Below are 20346 nucleotides of genomic sequence, written 5' to 3'. Positions count from 1 at the left end.
TGTTTTTCTCTGTTCTACCTGGTGAGCTTCAGCCAGTACTGCTCCTGGCATAGACCTGGCTCTTGTCTTACTGTAGGCATTGTGAATACAGCATTTTTTTTAGTCTAAAAAAATAATAGACCGAATCATTTTTATTTTATTATGTTGTGCGGCCTCTGAAGTGGTGAGCTGCTCAGCATGCTGGCTGCCCCGCCCATTTTCTCAGTACAACCTTATGACACGGAAAATGGGTGGAGCTATTATTTATGGAATGTGATGGGTCCACCAGTTTTTGGTATTATGGCGGCGGCGGGGGGGGGGGGGGGGGTGTTGGTGTGTTCCACTTGTTTTCACCTTTTCTTGGGAGTGGGGAGACTGCATCACAAAGCCGGATCGCTGCACTGAGTGAAACCTGGAACCTTCCCAAATCTTGAACATGGACTGAAGTAAAAAAAAAAATTTAAAAAAAAAGAGTTATCCAGCTAACTCAGTGATCCAGCTAACTCAGTTATCCAGCTAACTCAGTGATCCTGCTTCGTGACACAGGCCCCTGCTTTGACCTCAGATGACCCCTGCGGTCTGCTCACGTGCCCCGTGTGTAGACGGAGCGGTGATGTAATGGGGTCTGTGATGTAATGGCGTCTGTGCCCTGCAGTCTCCCTCAGTCTGACTGTTCTTCCTGACACCGGGACAGTTAGTGAGCTGCAGCAGCGGCAGTGGACTGTTGGCTTGTTGTTCTGTGGTTGCCTAGCAGGAGTAAATAGAAATAGAATTTCCTGTCAGGATGAGAGGTGTGTGTGTGTGTGTGTCCAGAGTGAAATGACAGGGCTTCCATGTGATTTACTTGATTTACTGATGCCCCCCACCCCAAAAAAACATGTATTCACCACCCCCCTAAAAAATGTTTCTTGCCTAGGCAGAAATGGTATTCCTTCAGCGATATACTGTAAAATGTGACCCATTTGACCCATTCAAGTGTCCTTTCATTCTATTCTCACTATGGTATAGCAGTGTAAGTCTGTACCAGAACCTTCTACCCCCCCCCCCCCCCCCCCCCACCACCACCACCACCACCCCCATGCCACCCCCCTCGCCACCCACCCACCCAATTCGTCTTGGAATTTGTTCTCAGTAAAAGCAGTCGCCTTATTAAGAGCTGCTTAGGAACGGCAGCCAGGAAAAATGCCGGGGAAAAAAAAAAGGGAAAATTTGGGTGATTGATGGGCGGCTGTCATATTAAGGGTCAGCTTCCAAATCCACAGCCCTCAGCTTTTTGGCCCCGGTCCAGCGTTTGGGAATGTTTTCGAAGGTGGGAGGGGCGGGGACGGGGGGAGGGGGAATTTGGGGGTCGTCCAGCCTTGGTGGTAAGTCAACTTCATTTTGCGTTTCTGTTTAATAACCATGACAACAGGATGAATTTTTTTTTTTTTGTGGGTTTTAGTGTTTCAGCCCACCTCCATGTCTCGAGCAGGACAGGCACCAGCGAGTCTATCTGAACCCCCCCTCCCCTACCCCCCCCCCCCCCCCTCCCAGGCTCTCCACGCCGCCAAGACCCACTGCGGTAAGCCAGGAAGCAGTGGCCCACAGGAGGACAAAAATAGCCCACTGTAGCACGGCTGCCACGCTTGTAAAAACTCAGCCGTTATCATATTCCTTTTGTTTTTTGGAATTTCCCCCCCCCCTCCCTCCCACGCCCCTTTTGTTTTTTTCTGATTTGAAACTTCCCTCTTCCTTGTGAAGTCACTGTTTCAGGGTTGTGATGGGGGTGGGGGCGTCCAGCAAGTTTTGAAGTTTTCTACTAAGACAGTGGCTTTGCCCCATAAACCCCACTTCCAAATCGTTTCCATTTGTGTTGAGGGGTAGAGTCAGGCTGCAAGCAGCAGGGTCGGGGTCATGGTCTCAGTCTTTCCGCTCGTACAACAAATTCAGGTTTTTTCAATTAATGGACATTCATAATTGAATATCAACTTGACAACAGCTATTTTTTCTTCCACCAGATTTAACTGTTATTTGTGCTTTTCATCATACTCCTTTCTTTTTGTGTTTGTGGCAGCACCTGTGCTTTCTGTTACCGGAGCACAAGTTCTGCCTGGTGTGTTGAGTCACGGTTGTGGATGTGAAAATAGAGGGGGGGTCAGGGGGCTGGAAAGACAGTGACAGGTCTTCTGGTGGTGACCTCTGATGGTCCTACCCCTCTGATGGTCCTCCCCCTCATCCCCCCCCCCCCCCCCCAACTATCCCCCCAAAAGTGTAATCCCACTGAAAGGTCACCGTTACCACATCACTGTTTGTGTTGCTAGTTTGCAGTTCCTGAGCATGCTAATGGCAGGATGGAGCTTGTGTTCTGACTGCATCACACCATCCAGCGCTCTCCATCCAGGAGCTTTCTGAAACTGCACCTCCGGCTGATTGGCCAGTGATCCCTGGCACGAGGGTGGGTGGGGGTGGAGGAGATTTTGGGGAGGGGGGGGGGGGCGGGCGGTAGTAGCTGGACATACTGAGCCTTGGAAAGTGTGGAACTCTTACCCGATCTCACCCTGTGCATCCAGGAGTCTGTACCCTGGGCTCAATACACAGAAGATGAAATAAAACAACTCAGGTGTGGCTTCAGGTGTAAATGCAAGCAGGGTGAAATTTCCTTCAGCCTGTCTGAGCCAGTAAACAAACTCTTTAAAATGAGCTGAAATGTATAGTAATAAGGCTGGCTGCTGCTTCAGAGGTCACGTTTTGGCGGAGTGTAGCACAGTGGGTAAGGAGCTGGGCTTGTAACCGAAAGGTCACAGGTTCGATTCCCGGGTAGGACACTGCCGTTGTACCCTTGAGCAAGGTACTTAACCGAAATTGCTTCAGTATATATCCAGCTGTATAAATGGATACAATGTAAAAAATGCTATGTAAAAAGTTGTGTAAGTCGCTCTGGATAAGAGCGTCTGCTAAATGCCTGTAATGTAATGTAATGTCATGTTTTGGCCAGGTTTGTCTGTAAAAATTCAGTTGACAAAAAAAAGACCGTGGATTAAAAAAGTTTGGGGGATTGAGAAGTTCCCTTTGCATGACAAAAAACAATCCAGAAACAATCAGGGCCAAATATGGAGCCACCAGTGATGTATGTCATGTGACTGAAGAGTCAGAGAGATGAGCCAGTCACGTGATTTGAGGCTCGACGTGAGTTTGGAGTAGTGCACCCAATCCCATCTCCTGTCTCAGCCTTATAAGAGAGCTGTTGTTTGTGAGGCACAGAAGCCATCATAGTTCTCTTTTTTTTTCGTCCACAGCTTTGCAAGTCATTTCCTGTTGTTACCAGGTCAAATTCTTAATTTAGACGCACCTTCGCTAACTTTTCGAAAGAGCAAACGGTCTGAGTATAAATTAGGAGGGGGTGGGGGTGGGGGGGGGGCAGAACCTCTTATAGACAAAGGAATCCTATTCAATATGTGAAGAAAAAAATATATAGGGGCAGCAGGATCCTTTAGATTGTTTTATTAGGCTGCGTGTGCTGCAAGCTCGTATCTTTTAATTCCCCCTCTTTTGAGTGTAATTAAAGCGGTTCTCAGTAAACGGTAATTGCCTGACTGAAAGTGCTTTGATTGGGGTTTGAGTAGCAGGGGTTTCTGTAACATACTAGGAAGTGCCGGCAGCTCTGGGGGGGGGGGGGGGTGTCGAAATGGGGGGAGAGGTCACACTCTCTCTTTGGGCTACGGAGCCAGGCCCAAAAATAGGGTGAGCTATACACCCCCCCCCCCCCCCGCTCGCACCCACTTCGTTCTCGCCCCGTGACAGCAGCTATGCCGTGACCCCAGATCTGAGTGCAGCCGCCCGTCCACCTGTGCTTTCATTGAGCAGCACGCACGCGCAACGCAGTTACATTACTGAGGACACGTATACCAAGTGACTCTTATACAGAGTGACTTACACACACACACCCTTTTTTTAGCGTGTTTACATACAGCCGTGCGGCTGGACGGGTCACTGGGAGCAATTCAGGTTAGGTTCAATGCGGCTCAAGGGTACGGCGGCGGTGCCCTACCTGGGAATCAAACCTGCAACCTTCGGGTTGTAACCCCCTAGTTCCCTACCCACTTTACTATAGTATTGCGATACCTGTGTGTGATGTGGTGGCGTGCCGGTGCCTCACTGATGTGGTGTGTGTGTGTGTGTGTGTGTGTGTGTGTGTAGGTATTATAATGGTGTATAGTATATCAACTGGGTTTTAATGCAGCAATGTGCCTCTGTGCCAGTGCTTCACTGATGTGGTGTGTGTGTGTGTGTGTGTGTGTGTGTAGGTATTATAATGGTGTATAGTATATCGACTAGGTTTTAATAGAGCAGTGTGCCTCTGTGCCAGTGCTTCACTGATGTGGTGTGTGTGTGTGTGTGTGCGTATGTGTGTGTGTGCGTATGTGTTTGTGTGTGTGTGCGAGAGTGTGTGTCAGTGTGTGTGTGTGCGTGCGTGCGTGTGTGTGTGTGTGTAGGTATTATAATGGCGTATAGTATATCGACTGGGTTTTAATAGAGCAGTGAGCCTCTGTGCCTCTCTGTTTCATTACGTACTGGTGCTCCAGAGAGCCCTATGAGGAGTCTGCTGATGTGGGCGTCTGGGGCCCCCCTGTGGAGGCAGCCCTGCGGGGGTTCGTCCCCTGCAAGGCTGGGGAGGAGAGAGAGAGCACGGGGCGGGGTAGGGGTGGGGCGGGGCGGGGCAAGGCGGGGCGGAGCATCAGTCCCTGCTGTCTGGAGGCCGTCGTTTTGTCGCGCTCCTCTTTCTGCCCTGAGCTCGTGACCATGACCTCGCTGAAGCCCTGCGATTGGTCAGCTGGTCGCGTTCACCGGCCCCCTCCTCCTCCTCCTCCTCCTCATCTTCCTCCTCCTTCTCCTCGTCAACCTAGACTACCTTCCCAGCACAGGTCACAGTGTTGGGGTGTGTGTGTGTGTGTGTGTGTGTGTGTGAGGGACGCCATATCTGGGGGTACTGCTGCACGTTAATTAGCCAGGCATCAGCTGCCGTTACTCGAGAGCGTGCCGTTTTTTTTCTTCTTCTTCTTTTTTTTTCTCACCATCTGGCCAGCTTTTCCCCCAGCCCGACGTAGCCCAGGGTTAACGACCGACGCCGGCGAACAGATGTCCGTGAGCGGGGCGAGGGGATACGTGCGGACCGCGTGTCCCACAATGCCCCTGGACACGCACCCCCGTACAACAGCCTGAGAGAGAACGGTCAACACTAGCGTACACATAGCACACTCCCCTCTGCAACATGCACACTTTGCTCAGCCTCGTACTGAACAGTCCTCCTGCCAAGAGCAAGCCCCGCGATCATTAACACCGTGAACCGGGCCTTACAGGGACGTATTTACCTGGGAAAGGTCGAGCTCGTTCGCTTGGTCAATTGTGCTGGAAAAGCAATGAATGAGCAGTCAAGTCCGTTTAGATCGCCGCAGTCGAACGCACAGCAGCGCTTTGGTTCGCGACGCTAAAGAAAACGCTGTGCTTGGCAGCGGCGGGGCCGTTTAGGAACAATGTCCCGTTCACGGAGATCGGATTCTGCGTCGCAGTTGGAAAAAAGGAACTTGGAAAGGCCATCCCGGACCGGACCGTAAAGGACAACGTGGGTTTCTTGGATTTCTTTCAGACAAATAAGCCTCAGGACCAAGGTGGCAACCTCGCGAGGACAAGGGTTACATTCAGCCCTTTCCCAGAAACATGGCCTTCTTTTTTTTTTTTTTTTTACCGGAACCCGCCAAAAAAACAAAAAAAACTCTGTCGGCCGCCGTTACGCGCTCCTGTTCTGTGCCTTAACGAAGCCTCGCGGTCGTCTGACCCGCGTCCCGCGGCCCCGCGGGGCGCCGCAGGGGGCCTTCCGGCACCTTCTGCCCCTTGGGTACAGGTGGAGCCACCCGCAGACAGGTTTACCTGGGGCCAGGTGAAGGGGTCTGAGGCTGAGCGGCTCTCCGCCGCCGGCGTTCAGGGTGCTGTACATTTGCACGCGCTCAGCGGCCTCCGTGTTAGCGGTGAAGCGCTAGCTGTGCTCGCTGCCGACCTGCCCAGCCTGTTTCTCCCCCAGTGTGAAAAATGCAAGTATCCCTGGAGGAGAGAATATATAAGTTGCCCTGGGAGACCGTGCTTGGAAAGGGTGGAGTCTGAAACTTTTTTTTTTTTTTTAAGTACAGGCTGTCGATAATGGAGTAGTCACATAGATTGTACATTTCCGAAATCCAAATGGGGGAGTGCAGACTCGTCGTTGAACGTGGGGGGTTAGTGTTTAAACATTTTATTTTTGTAAAAATATATGCAACCAGTTGTTGAATTTCCCCCATGCAAAACAGCTCACCATGAAAATAAACGGCTTTGCTTTTTTAAATGAATATTTTCCCAGGTCTTTATACATTAAGCAAATGTCATGCCATTTTACGGACATCCTTTACTGCTTTTTTCATTGCCCTGAATAATGACCGTTACTACATTACAGCTGCACTGCGCACTACCCATTTCTCGTTCGCTAAATTGTCGTGAACAGATTTGTAAATCAGTACCTCCTACATGCACACACTGAAGACATACTGTATGTTTATTAGGAAAGCATGTGAACACCATCATATAAAACCACCTGGGTCACCAGACGACGCCTCTTTGATGTCTTACTGTTCTTTTTACTATAATGTTGTTGAATGTGGAAAATCTGACAGAGTATTGATCAACCATATAGCCCACATTTCAGGCTGTAAATCAGATTGACTGATTTGTGAGCGCGATAGTACATTTTATCTCAAATTTTATAAACCATCGGCTCAACTCTATTTTTGCTGGAACAAGGGCAAACGTTGTAACACTTTCACTAGCCTGAAGCCATGCGTTCAAAACTAAAAAGCCACATTGTCATTTAACGGTTTACCGTTTTTTTTTAAAATTAGTTAAGGCTTTTGGTTAGCCATTTATTTATGGGTACCCGATAATGATCAGAAAAGATGTCGCAAATTCTCACAAATAAATGATTGTATGCGGGAATAGACTGGTTGTAAAAGTCGCCGGCATATTTCCAGAAGGCCAGAGCAAATCACCGTTCTGTTCACCGGGCAAACAGTTGGCGGTTATGAGACCGTTATTTCGCCTTTGGACACACATGCTTCGTAATTGCTGGTTCTGCCGATGAACGCCTAAGAAACATGGCTACAATTTTAGAAAACGGCAAATGCACTCCTAATAAACAGCTTTGGGCACTTTACTTTTAGGCTACACAAAAGTATTGTATTGTCTTCTAGGTGAAGCCGAGGGGACCGACTTGAATTTACTGAATAACTTGAATGCCTCAAATATTTGCGGTTGCTCGCTCTCGCAGCGGGGTTGTGCGTCCCGAACCAGCGGATGCGCAGGGCTGTGTTTTTTGTCACGCAGTCCGTGTAATATAAATACACATTTACTCTAAATTTATACCTGCTTGGCCGCCACAGCATGGCTTTCACAACCCTGATATTGCACAGACTGGGATTTTTGGCAGCGGCACCACATTTTTTCATTAGCGTTTTCTCTCCCCTTTGGGACAATGGCACACGCAGGGGCCATGAGAGACGGGGCGCGGATGTCGGTAGCCCTACATCTGATTGGATACTTATCTGAAGTAAGAGCATGTGTAGCCCCGCTAGCTGGCGTTAGCAACTGCTTGGTCCCAGCTGCCAAGTGCAGAGAGAGAGAGAGAGCGAGAGAGAGAGAGAGAGAGAGGTGGGGGTGGGTGAGGGAGGGCGCAAGCGGAGTGTGCGTGTGCCTGTGTGTGCGCGAGGGGCGGACCTCGCTGGAGCTAGACACAGTCGGCTCGCGGCGTACCAGAAGCTTTACTTTACGTCATTCCTTTTTCAGGGACAGCACTGCTGTTGGAACAGGGGCAGCCGCGTCTCGGCTGTTCTATCACTGGGCAGTAGTGGTTGAGAACCCGTCCGCTCTTCTTCAGCACGCCATTGTGCTTGGGGTCCTCCCTCAGTCGATTGGAAAATCGCCGAAGAGAATAAAAGTGCGGTGGACGATGTGAGGAGTTTGGCTGATGCCTTCTTCGAGACGCGGAGCTAGCGCTAGTCTAGTAAGACAGTGACCCGATGCTTTATTTAAAACCTCAGGTGGACGTAGATGTGGTGAGTAGATCTCCGTTTAACCCGCTGCGCGTTGTTAAATGCACGTTGTTAACGACTGGTTGTGGCACGTGAACACGAATTAGACCTGGAATTGATGTTTTGTGTTGCCTAATCAAACGAAAGTCGATCGCTCATCTCGGCGTCTCCAGTTAAAACGAACAGTTCAGCAGACTTAACACGAGAAAGCGAAACAAAGATATGTGAGCTTGAATGAAGGCGGTCGCCTTCGAGCCGACTAGGTAGCCTGCTGCTTTTGTCGTGCGTAAAATTAGCTTTAAATGTAGCTGACTAGCCAGCCCATCCGTCCAGCTAACGTAGCGATCCAACTTGCTGTAGTGTTGCGTGAAGAATGCTAGCGAACATTGTTTTCAGACGGTCCTCGCATTGCACAGCTGGTGTGTTAAGTTTATAGCTGCATGTAGGTCAATGACTATTGACTTCAGCTCCGATGTGCATTTTGACATGTTAGCTCTTTAGCATTTGGCTTCCGAAAGGAGACAGAATAATTTTTTTTTTCCAGTAGGGTAATGCTGATTAATGATGTATTCTACGTCTATTATTAATCATCCTGAAGATTGGAATAGTTTTGTCATTCGTGTCTACGTGCGGTCATGGCTCTGTCTGTAAAAAAATCACAAGACGTCTGAATCCGCCCTCGCACGCCTGGTTGTTGCTGTCTAATTTGTACTGCTAACCAAGTACGATAAGCGGCATATCGTGAAGTTTCTCCGTGACATTTAACTGTGGTGGGATGGGAGGAGCTCGTCAGCGCAGATACGGTATGTTCACAGCAAGAGGACAATTACGTGATCAGTTGAAGTTAGTGTTGTGTTACCTTAAGTACTATATGACACTGTCCTATATGACTGAGCAGCGGACATAAATATAGTATCACTTGTTTATCGTTTGACTGTTATTGTGTTGTTCATTTGTTTCATGCAGGAAATACAAAAGTACACATGCACGGATTTACCTTTTGAGACGACATGTTAACTTGCTAAAAACTGCTTTTAATGCAACGCTGCACATTATATTTTTTGTACAATATAGCAATATTGTGCACAGTGACAGCCAGTGGAGAGTTTTCACCCATGACGGTGTTCGAAAAGGCGGACTGTCCAGACAGTAGCTGACACATTTGATTGCGTGAGTCATTTGGCATGTTTTTTAGGAACGCTTGTGCCGCTGGGGGCAGCTAGCTGACAGATAAACATCTCTCTCGCTAAGCCCGCCGGTCGGTATTTATAAACCATCGGAGAGAGGAGCGCTGATCTCTGCTCGGGTTTCTCCTGTCCTTGTTCCTAACCTTATGCACTGCCGGGCTTGGGAGTAAAACCGCATTCATGAAGCATTCCTGTTCCTCCTTGGGTTCAGCGAGTGTAGCTCAGGCCTCTGTATTCATAAAGCATCTTGGACTGGGAGTGCTGATTTAGGATCCGTTTTGTCTGTTCCTCCGCTTTGGTTAAGGCTTGGAATACGGACACGGAAAAATCCCGATTCCTAGATCAGTGGTCTCGGCTCTCTGATGCTTTATGAATACTGATCCGGACTCTGGGCCTGGAAGGAGCACGCATGTGATTATAGAGCAGTGGTGATTCTTTTCAAACGTGCTTTCATTAAACTTTTCTGCAGGAGTTGTTACACTGCAGTGTAGGTACAGAAAGCATTTCAGAGTCAGAGTTTATGCAGATTCTTCATCGGGGAATCTATTCTCTTTGTGTTGGTGCAGGAAAATTCCCCTGCTTGGCTTGTGTTGGTGCCATAATAACGAGCAATAAGTTGTTTGTAAATAGTGCATATGAATTGTGATGATTGGGTGGATTTTAGTAATATGGCTTGGCATGTTTAGAATCTGTTAAATGGTTTCTTTCACTTCAGATGAAGGACAAAGTGGCTGAGTGGAAGCGCTTATTTTATACAGACGTCTAAAGGGCAAATCGGGTTCCTGTCTGGCAAAATAAAAAAAATGTAGAAGAGAGTGTTTAGAGACATGCCAAGCATTTGTAATCCAGTCTTTTTTTTTTTAAGGACCGTTGGATTGGTGTGTACCTCATTTGTGCTCTAAGCCTGTTTTTTTTTTCCTTCTGAAAAACTGACTTTTATAGTGAAACTTGAACTCGTGAGCCCTTGATTTAGATCTTTGTTTAAAACTCTTGTGAAGTTGCTATTTATACTCATTTTTTTGCTTGGCCAGTCCAAGTTGCTCTCAAAGATGGTATTGAGCCATTTTTCTTCCAGTTCTGCTGATTAGCCAATAATCTTCTTTCAGTTCATTATGGAGTATGAATTTATCAGTGGGGGAGGGGGGAAAGAAACAGTGTTTCAGAGATTTCAGAAATTTAGCATGTGGTGTGAAGTTTGAGAAACTTGCGGGCCAGGGGGGGGAGTGTTTGAGGGCTTTGCAGCAGTATTTAGGGCAGAGCTGTGCTCCAAAGAGGAAAACAGTCCTGGATACAGACTCTGTATGGCAACCTACTTTAGTCCCGCAGTTTGTTTGTTTTCCCGCTGTTTCTGCTTCTGTTCCGACGTCTGGAAGCCTCCGTCTGCGGCTCTCTGGGACGTCCCGGCTCTGAAGGTTCTGTGGCGGTAAGGGCTCCTCCTCAGACGCTCTGACCTGTCATTTCCGCGGTTCCGGAGAACGCAGGCTGCGCACGTGAAAGGGTCAAGGGTCAAAGGTCAAAGGTCATGGGTCTCCGGCTCTGGCTCTGGCTCTCCTGCAGGATGGACACGTTGAAACGTTGAAATGTGTGTGATCACTTCCTGCCTGGATCCCGAGGCCTACCTTTCAGCACCTGTCCTTCGGGGATTCGATTTTCTACGTGTGAAGTTGACGAGAAATGCCCCCCCCCCCCCCCCCCGCCCCTTCCGGTAACACCCGGACCGTCCCTCACGTATAGGGGGCAGAGTGTCTGGCCGTCGCTCTGTCTGAGGGGGACAGGGGGAGAGAGAGCAGCCGAGCCGGCGGGCGGAGGGACAACGGAAGGCCGAGTCACAGACTCAGATCTTCGGCCATTTTGACACGGCCGCTCGGGAGGAGAGAGCGACCTCCACACGGAGCTCAGAGAGCAGCTCACCGTGCCAATCATCTCAAAGATGACATCACGTACAGGGGGTCTATACGAAGACTGTGAACTGATTATGTTTTAATTTTCATAATTTTCACAATTTTCATTGGTCGGGAGGGCAAGGTTCAGTAGGGAAACGACTGGTTTGCGCATGCGGCTGCTGGCCGATCGTGCCTGGTCCTTTTTGTTTATTTATTTTTTGTTGTGAAACGTCGTGAGGCGGTGAAAAGAAAGCGAGTCTCTTTCTTCCTCGCGGGTCAGCTGCCTCTTATCTCGCCTGTGCTCTCCTCTCACGCACTGTCCAAGGCCTGCGCGGCAGAAGATAGGAGAAAGTAACAACCTGGGAACAAAGGCCTCTTCAGTCAGCAGTGGGGGGGGGTGGGGGGGTAGGGGGGGGGGGCTCTGCCACAGAACTGCAAAAACAGTCCAATTAGCATAATATGTAACGGCCACACTCAGGTGTAGCGTATTAGTGAAGTGTGTGTTCAGTTATTAACAATGTGAATGTGAAATTAAATGTATGTGTGTGTGTGTATGCATATGTATGTATGTGTGTGTATGTCTGTGTTTCATCTGTGTGCTTAGTGTGTGTGTGTGTGTGTGTGGCGTGTGTCTGTGTCTGTGTGTAAGATGGCTGTGTCTCCTTTGCCTGAGTGCATAGCGATGCGGAACACGCTGCACTGACGGAGTCTCACTCCTCCGTCCGTCCGCCGCCGCCGCCTTTCCCCCCGCCACGCGTCAGAGCGGAGTGGACGTGTAAACATCGGCGCACGTGTTGCGCCGACGGCGTTGAGCGGGCGATTAAAGGGTTAATGTGGGCGTGTGTCGTGAGAGGCTCGGCCCGGAGAGCCGCGAGTGGCGGAGCGACGTGGCTGAGCGAGCGGTGATTAGTCAGAGCGAGCGTGGTGGGGTGGGGTGGGTGGGTTGAGTTGGCATTTTGGTCGGGAGGGGAAATCACGCCCCTGCGCCCCTATGACGCTTGAATGGCCCCCTCCCCAGCCCCCCAGGCAGGAAGACGGGGGTGCTGGACACGCCGGTGACTCTGCGGGATGATGAGTGATGACGCTTTAAATGAGTCCCGCCCCCACAGATCAGACAGAGCAACGGCTTTTCCTCTATTGCCTAACTCTACTACTAATATGACTACTGCTACTGCTGCTGCTGCTGCTACTGCTACTGCTACTGCTGCTACTGCTGCTGCTGCTGCTACTGCTGCTACTGCTGCTTCTACTGCTATTACTACTGCTGCTGCTGCTACTGCTACTGCTGCTGCTACTGCTGCTTCTACTGCTGCTACTGCTACTGCTACTGCTACTGCTACTGCTGCTACTGCTACTGCTGCTACTGCTACTGCTACTGCTGCTGCTGCTACTGCTACTGCTACTACTGCTGCTTCTACTGCTGCTACTGCTACTGCTACTGCTGCTGCTGCTACTGCTGCTGCTACTGCTACTGCTACTGCTGCTGCTGCTACTACTGCTGCTGCTGCTGCTACTGCTACTACTACTACTACTACTGCTACTGCTACTACTGCTGCTGCTACTGCTACTGCTGCTTTTACTGCTACTACTACTGCTGCTGCTGCTGCTACTGCTACTGCTGCTACTACTACTGCTGCTGCTGCTGCTACTGCTGCTACTGCTACTACTGCTACTGCTGCTGCTACTGCTGCTTCTACTGCTGCTACTGCTACTGCTACTGCTACTGCTACTGCTGCTACTGCTACTGCTGCTACTGCTACTGCTACTGCTGCTGCTGCTACTGCTACTGCTACTACTGCTGCTTCTACTGCTGCTACTGCTACTGCTACTGCTGCTGCTGCTACTGCTGCTGCTACTGCTACTGCTACTGCTGCTGCTGCTACTACTGCTGCTGCTGCTGCTACTGCTACTACTACTACTACTACTGCTACTGCTACTACTGCTGCTGCTACTGCTACTGCTGCTTTTACTGCTACTACTACTGCTGCTGCTGCTGCTACTGCTACTGCTGCTACTACTACTGCTGCTGCTGCTGCTACTGCTGCTACTGCTACTACTGCTGCTACTGCTACTACTGCCACAGTACTACTACTACTAGTACTACTACTTCTGTTGCTTCTGCTACTACTACTACAACTACTACAGTACTACTACTACTGCCACAGTACTACTACTACTATTACTACTGCTACTGCTTCTGCTACTTCTGCTGCTACTGCTACTACTACTATTGCTACTGCTACTACTACTACTGCTTCTACTATTGCTGCTGTTACTGCTACTACTGCTGTTGTTACTGCTATTACTACTACTGCTACTGCTACTGCTACTACTACTACTACTGCTGCTGCTACTGCTACTACTGCTACTGCTACTATTGCTACTTGCTACTGCTACTACTACTGCTTCTACTACTGCTGCTGCTACTGCTACTGCTACTGCTACCACTGTGGGTGGCAGTGTAGTATAATAGGTAAGGAGTTGCTCTTGTAACCTAAAGGTCACAGGTTCTATATCCCAGTTGGACACTGCAGTTGTACCCTTGAGCAAGGTACTTAACCTGCATTGCTTCAGTATTTATCCAGCTGTATAAATGGATGCAATGTTAATGCTATGTGTAAGTCGCTCTGGATAAGAGTGTCTGCTAAATGCCTGTAATGTATTGTACTAATAATAATAATACCCTATTATTATTATTATTATTATTCTTGCTATTATTCAGATTTAAAGACCTATAAAATGCCTTTGATGCAGTGCATTCTGGTGTAATTAATGAGGCAGTGATTGGCGTTTCCTTGGCCATATGCCAGTGCAGAGTGCTCTATACTGTACAGCCACAGACGGAAGTGCTGCTGTTAGTACTGCACGGGGCTGTGTGTGCTGAGCAGTGAGGGGAACACGTAGGGCAGGGACTGTGCGTGTGTGTGTGTGTGTGTGTGTGTGTGTGTGTGTGTGTGATGTGTGTGTGACGTGTGTGTGCCAGCCTGCTTGGCAGGGAAACTCCCATCAGGCAAAGTGTTGATGTTTTTAAATTACTCAACGCGAAAAGCTTTCATTTTCCAAAATGAGCGTAGTTAAACGTGATTGAAAAGGACAGGTTGTTGTCTTAAATGCATCAAAATGCTAATTAAAGACAGAGGCTTGTCCATCTCAGCCTGTGTGCTGCTTATGCTGAATTTCTAATTGCATAAAATAAAAATATCCGTAATGCTTTATATCTAAGTGGGCAGGATCATATCAGTTCTGTGTTCCTGGCGGCAGCCAGCTATAACTGAGATTTTTATTTTTTTTTCAGTTCGGTTCTGCACAGTGAGGGTCAGAGTTCAAGCTCGTAACTGCACCGTATGCAGCTCGAAATACTACAGAACAATTAGGGGTTGTCGCACACGTGATGTCACACGCGCACCACTGTAATGATTACCTCACCTCCCAATGGATTTCTTTTTTCAAGGGTGGAATTTCCTTTTCACCTTCTCGAAAGCGTCCTAACGCCTGCTGCTGTCTGTGTTCAGGCTCCTGCTTCTCTCCGCGTTCAGGCTCAGGCTGCTCCACACTCAGGCTGCCACTCATCTCCGCGTTCAGGCTGCTCCGTGTTCAGGCTCATGCTGCTGCATGGTCAGGCTCCCTCTCATCTCCGCGTTCAGGCTCCCACTTATCTCCACGCTCAGGCTCCCACTCATCTCCGCGTTCAGGCTCCCGCTCCTCTCAGCGTGCAGGCTTGCTCTGCTCGGCGCGTCTATTTTTACCCACCGTCCCTCAGCGGGGGATTCTGTGTGTGTGACGTGCTCCTCCTGGGAGCGTTGTGTCATGTGTAGGGATAGGGTTACCAGATCTGCAGCCAAGGCCTGCTGTGTGTGCGCGTGTGTGAGAGACAGAGAGAATGTGAGTGAGTGAGCATGGTCTGAGTGAAAAAGGGAGTGTGTGTGTGTGCATGCGTGTGTCTGTTTGTGTCTGTTTGTGTGTGTATGTGTGCATGTGTGTGAGAGCGAGAGACAGAGAGATTGTGAGGGAGTGAGCATGGTCTGTGTCTGAGAGAGCAAGGGAGTGTGTGTGTGTGTGCATGCATGTGCATGCGTGTGTGTGTGTGTGCGCGCGCATGCATGTGTGTGTGTGTGTGTGTGCATGTGCATACATGCATGCATGCATGTGCTGTAACAGCAGCAGATACTCTTGGATCAGTGAGCAGTGAGCAGTGTGCAGTGTGCAGTGTGCAGGGTGTAGTGTGCAGGGTGCAGTGTGCACTCGATGCTGCTGAGTGTGTGTTTTTCTCTGCTTCTCTGCGTGTTCCCCGGGGAAACGGCCTCTGGCGTCATCGCCCAGGACTTTGACACACATTCTGTACCTAACGGCTCAGGTTTCAGCAGGAGCAGCACTGAGCACGCTCCAAACGCATGGCTCAGCGGCCTCAGGCATGAGCATGACGTACCCAGAATTCACTTCACTTCAGTTCAGTTCAATCAATTCAGTTAAATTCAGTTCAAATGAATTCTGTTTGGTTCAAGTCAAATCAGTTCAGTTTAGTTCAATTAAAAGAGCTTTATTTATAAAGGCATGAATTTTGATATATTTCCAAACCCGTAGTTTTAGAGAGGCTGTACAGAACAGACGCTGTCACATGTGTCTCCGTATCTTTGCCTTTCGTGTGAGCTCAGCTGGGAAGGTGCGCAGTGAAATGTTATTTGGTGAAGCCGCTGAGCCTCTGCTCCTGTCATTTCTGTCAGAGAAGGGAAGAGGATCCGTTTTTCTGTGTGTGCGAGTCTCTCTCTCTTTCTCTCTCTCCACACGTCATCCCCGCAGCGTACCGCTCCGCCTGTCCGACCGGTTTCGCGCGTGCCCCCCCCTGTCCCGCTGGCAGCAGCAGCAGCAGTAGAAGCTGGACCCGTCCCAGCACGGCTCTGTCTCTGTAAGGGGAGACACGCCGGGCCCCCGTCCTGCCAAAGCAGTGTTTAAATCACCACGGCGGGGGCAGGTCCCATTACATCGCCAGCGCTCCAGAACCGCGACTCCCATAATGCACCGGTGCAGTTGTAGTACAGATTTAGAGATTGTGTGTGTGTGTGTGAGTACGAGAGAGAAAGTGTGTGTACGAGTGTATGTGTGTGAGTGTATGCATGATTGTGAGTGCATGTGTGTATGCAAATGAGTGTGCGTGCATGTGTTTTTGAGTTTTTGAGTGTGTGTGAGTGTGTCTGTGAGTGTGCGTGCATGTGTGCGAGTGTGTGTGTGTGTGTGTGCACGTGTGTGAGATTCTAGACTGTAATAAATGGGGAAAGAGTGGAGAAAGGAGCCAGTTACACAAGCAGCCCTAAAGGGACTGAGGAAGGTCAGCGTAATGCAGGAATATGTGTTTAATCTGCGTAACTCTCAACCCTCACACACTGAAAGACACTAAATCTGCTGCTCTTTAACACTGCAGTTTAATGGCCTCTCATTCCCACCTTTTCTCTGAGATCTCTCTCTTTCCCAATTCAAGCTGCACACTTTCCAGCGCGGAGTCAGCTGAATCGGACATTTTACTGGGGACGCGCTGTGGCAAACTGCGTGCTGGAAACGGGAGTTTTGGTGCGTGGTCTGCTACGAATGACTCATTGATCGATGACGTGAATAATTATTTCATGTTGGCAAAAAGTACTAACTCGGCACTAACCGCTGGTCTGTAGCCTCTTGGGACGTAGGGGGCGGGGTCTGTAGGCAGAACGGGGCTTTTCACAGGTACAGTCATCATTTCCTGCGCCAAAGACCCCATATCTGATCACCCTTACAGTGCCTTTTTTTAAAAACGTAGCCCAAAAAAATACGACGCCCCTGCAGTTTTTTGGTTTTTTTTCACCCGCGGGGTCATCTTGAAAGCAACCTGTTTTGGCGGGTGAACCGTGGGCTTTGGGATCGGTGTGTCTGGTGCGGGACGGGGGCGGCTGAAGCGTGGTGAGTCGCTGGCTCTGCCACCGGGCCTGTCAGGTGTGGGTACAGGGATCGCAATATATTTGGCTGAAACTCGCAGCGGGACGTCCCGTGTGGAAACGGCACGCTCTCTCAGTGAGAACAGAACGGCCGGGGAGCAGAGGGACGGGATGCTCTCCTTTGTGCAGCTGTACCCCTGCGGTAATGTGAAACAACCACGGCTTCTTTTCTTATTTTCTTCTTCCTCTTCTTCTTTTAAACGGGAGTGTGTGTGTGTGCGGCCGCTGTTCAAGCATGAGAACGTGTGAGTGCTGTCTGTGCAGAGCTGCCGCAGCGTGTGTGTGTGTGTGTGTGTGCGTGTGTGACTGTGTGTGTGTGTGCGTGTGTGCGTGTGTGCACGTGTGCGCGTGTGCGTGTGTGTGTGTGTGTGTCTGTGCAGAGCTGCTGCAGCATGTGTGTGTGTGTGTGTGTGTGATTGTGCATGCATGAGGGGAGGGGGAGGGGGACACAGGGTGCAGTAAAGTCAAGCAGCACTAGGAGATGAGGGTGTGTATGTGTGTGTGTGTGTGTGTGTCTGTGTGTACGTGCCCCCAGGACCTGAAATAGCACAGCACGGATGGGGACGGGGGGGGGGGGACTCTGTGCAGGCATGGAAACAGGGATATCCAGTTACTGGATCATCATATCTCTCTCTCTCTCTCTCTCTCTCTCCCTCTCTCTCTCTCTCTCCCTCTCACTCTCTCTCTCTCTCTCCCTCCCTCTCTCTCTCTCTCTCTCTCTCTCTCTCTCTCTCTCTCTCTCTCGCTCCCTCTCCCTCTCCCTCTCTCGCTCACTCTCCCACTCGCTCTCTTGCATTTATTTCACTACTCATTCTTGCTGTCTTTCACTCTCCCTCTTTCTCTCTCTCTCTCTCTCTCTGTCAGTAAACGTCCCATAAAATCAGCGGTGTTCTGATTATCATTCACAGGCGTTTGTGATGCAGAATCGCGGTGAATGCGCTCTCCCCCCCCCCCCCCCCCCCCCCCCCACGCTTCAGCTCGGAGGCACCGCCGCAGTTACAGGAGCTGGCCACAGGGCCGGACACGCTGGGGTTCGTCCATGTTGCGCGTTTGCTGGAAGCGTGTGCAGAGCTGGCTTGCAGGAAACCTCGTTGCACGGGTGGCCCGGTCCTGGAGGTGTGCTCCCCAAAGACACCCCCGATTCTGTCCCGGGCCCCGTCTGTTCGTCAGACGGGCAGCAGCGGGCACCGGAAGCGGGGCAGCCCTGCTCCGCGTTAGCGCCGGGATGCTAACTGGGCGTTTGCCAGATCCGCTTCTTAGAGGTCCTGAGAGTGCTCCCCCCACCCCCCCCGTTTAAAAATAGCCCCCACGGTTTTCGCAGAAAGCCTCGCCGTGCGCCTGCCCCCCCCCCCGGGTTACGCTGGCGCTCCGTGCGAGACGTGCCCGCCGTGCCGGGCCGCTGTATCTGGGCTTAGCTCCGGCTGTTCTGCTGCACCGGATTGGCCCAGGCCGGTTCTCTTGCCACATGCTGCCTGTCCCCCAGAGGTCAGGCTGCCGAAATGATCTGAGAATGCTTGAAAATGAGCCCGTGTGTGCTCACCGATCGTGGAAATATGACGGGCCAGCGTAGGGGGCAGTACCACACAGGAAGGATCGAGCAACGGGGCGCTGATTTTTTTTGGGCTTCCCAGTGCTGGAGTTCCTCTCATGTCTTGTCATTCTGGAGAAGGGGAAGGGGAAGGGGGAGGAGCCAGCACTGGTGCTGGAGTTGCGGGAGCACTGGGGCCTGTCCTGGCCCCTCCCCCATCTCCTGGCCCCTCCCGCTCTCCTTGTTACGCTCGTGGCCCTTGGACAAAGCCCAGCAGCAGGGTTCCACATGTGACGGGCGGGGAGAGGGAGAGAGAGAGAGAGAGAGAGAGAGAGAGCAAAGCCAGAGGAATGCTTAGGGTGGGGCTACAGTGGCATCAGTCACTGCTGTAGCGTGCACACACACACGCACGCAAACACAGCGTCACACACACGCACTCACACTGCGCACACGCGCACACACCCACACACAGAAACAAATGTATGTAAACAGAGAAAGACATCTCCACACAGACATGCGTGCGCACACCACCCACACAGGACGAGATGTACACACGCTTGCACGTACAGGAGTTTGGCTGCAAGTTATGTTAGTGTCTGCATCCTGGGGCACTTTTCAGTGCCAGCTGTGATGGCTGTAACTCACTCTGTCTGTCTGTCTGTCTGTCTGTGTGTCTGACTGACTGACTGACTGTCTGTGTGTCTCTTTCTGTGTCTGTCTGTCTGTCTGTCTGACTGACTGACTGACTGTCTGTCTGTGTGTCTCTTTCTGTCTGTCTGTCTGACTGACTGACTGTCTGTCTGTGTGTCTGACTGACTGACTGACTGACTGACTGTCTGACTGTCTTTTTGTCTCTTTCTGTCTGTTTCTCTATCGTTCTCTTTCTCCCTCTCTCTCTGTCCCCCCACCCCCGTCCCCACAATCACTCTGGGTGTATTCCCAGCTCACCATGTTTGTCATGGTTACTGGCATCATAGCAACCAGCCCAGCCACCTGCACTTCCTGACAGAGTGAACAGCCTTTTGGGGTGAAGCGGAGCAGGGCAGGGCAGGGCGGGCGGGGCAGGTTGGGGTGGGTGGGACAGAGCTGAGTGGGCAGGTTGGGTGGGGCGGGACGGGGCAGGGCAGGGTGGGGAGTGGCAGGTACGGCAAGGGGAGGGAGGGGGGTCAGTGGTAGGGGTGTGCTGTAGGGGAGGGTACAGCGGTACTAAAAAAGCATCGCAGTGTAAAGATTGTTGTAGCTGTACTAAACTGCGCTGGTGCATTTAGGAAAACTCAGTACTTCATAAAAAGGCGCCTGAAATTGCTTTCTCTCGCAGTGAAATGATTGCCCTCCCCTGGAATGTAAATACAGCGCCTTTTCCGAACGGACCAGGGGTGTAACGGTGCCCACGTTCACACTGTTCGGTGCGGGGCGTTCGCTTTGCTAAGCTGAACAGTCACGCTCTTGTTTTGATGTGCGTGCCCCTTTTTTTGTGCTGAACTCAAATCCAGAAACTGCCGAGTTTCCCCAGACGACTCGGTATTAATGTGGCTTATTTTGTCCAGCGAGAAACGACGGCCAGTAAGTCACTGTTTACATTTTCGTAACGGGTGAAACACGATTTTATATTTCACATTTCATTTTATTCAGCCTGGAAAAAAATGTACCGAACCACGGTGTGAAGACTGGACTGAGCTGCAGTTATTTTGTACCGTTACACCCCGAGAATTGAAGGGAACG

General features: G+C 50.6%; 1 protein-coding gene across 3 annotated transcripts in view; it reads left to right on the top strand.

Annotated features, from left to right (window-relative positions):
- Positions 1 to 20346, top strand: part of LOC118219440 (SERTA domain-containing protein 2-like) — a 40080-nt gene that overhangs the window by 15746 nt on the left and 3988 nt on the right. Inside the window, exon 1 of one of the 3 annotated variants that reach the window (XM_035402589.1) lies at positions 7747 to 8090. The exons of the other annotated variants lie outside the window; for them this stretch is intronic. The gene's annotated coding sequence lies outside the window, so the exon portion shown is untranslated. Of the gene's footprint in view, positions 1 to 7746; positions 8091 to 20346 lie in introns of those variants that run through there. 3 annotated transcript variants of the gene reach the window in all.

Source organism: Anguilla anguilla, chromosome 2 (genome assembly GCF_013347855.1).
Source record: "Anguilla anguilla isolate fAngAng1 chromosome 2, fAngAng1.pri, whole genome shotgun sequence".
In the NCBI taxonomy this organism is placed as follows: Eukaryota; Metazoa; Chordata; class Actinopteri; order Anguilliformes; family Anguillidae; genus Anguilla; species Anguilla anguilla.
Note: the sequence above shows the minus strand (reverse complement) of the source record. Positions and strands in the feature narration are given on the sequence as shown.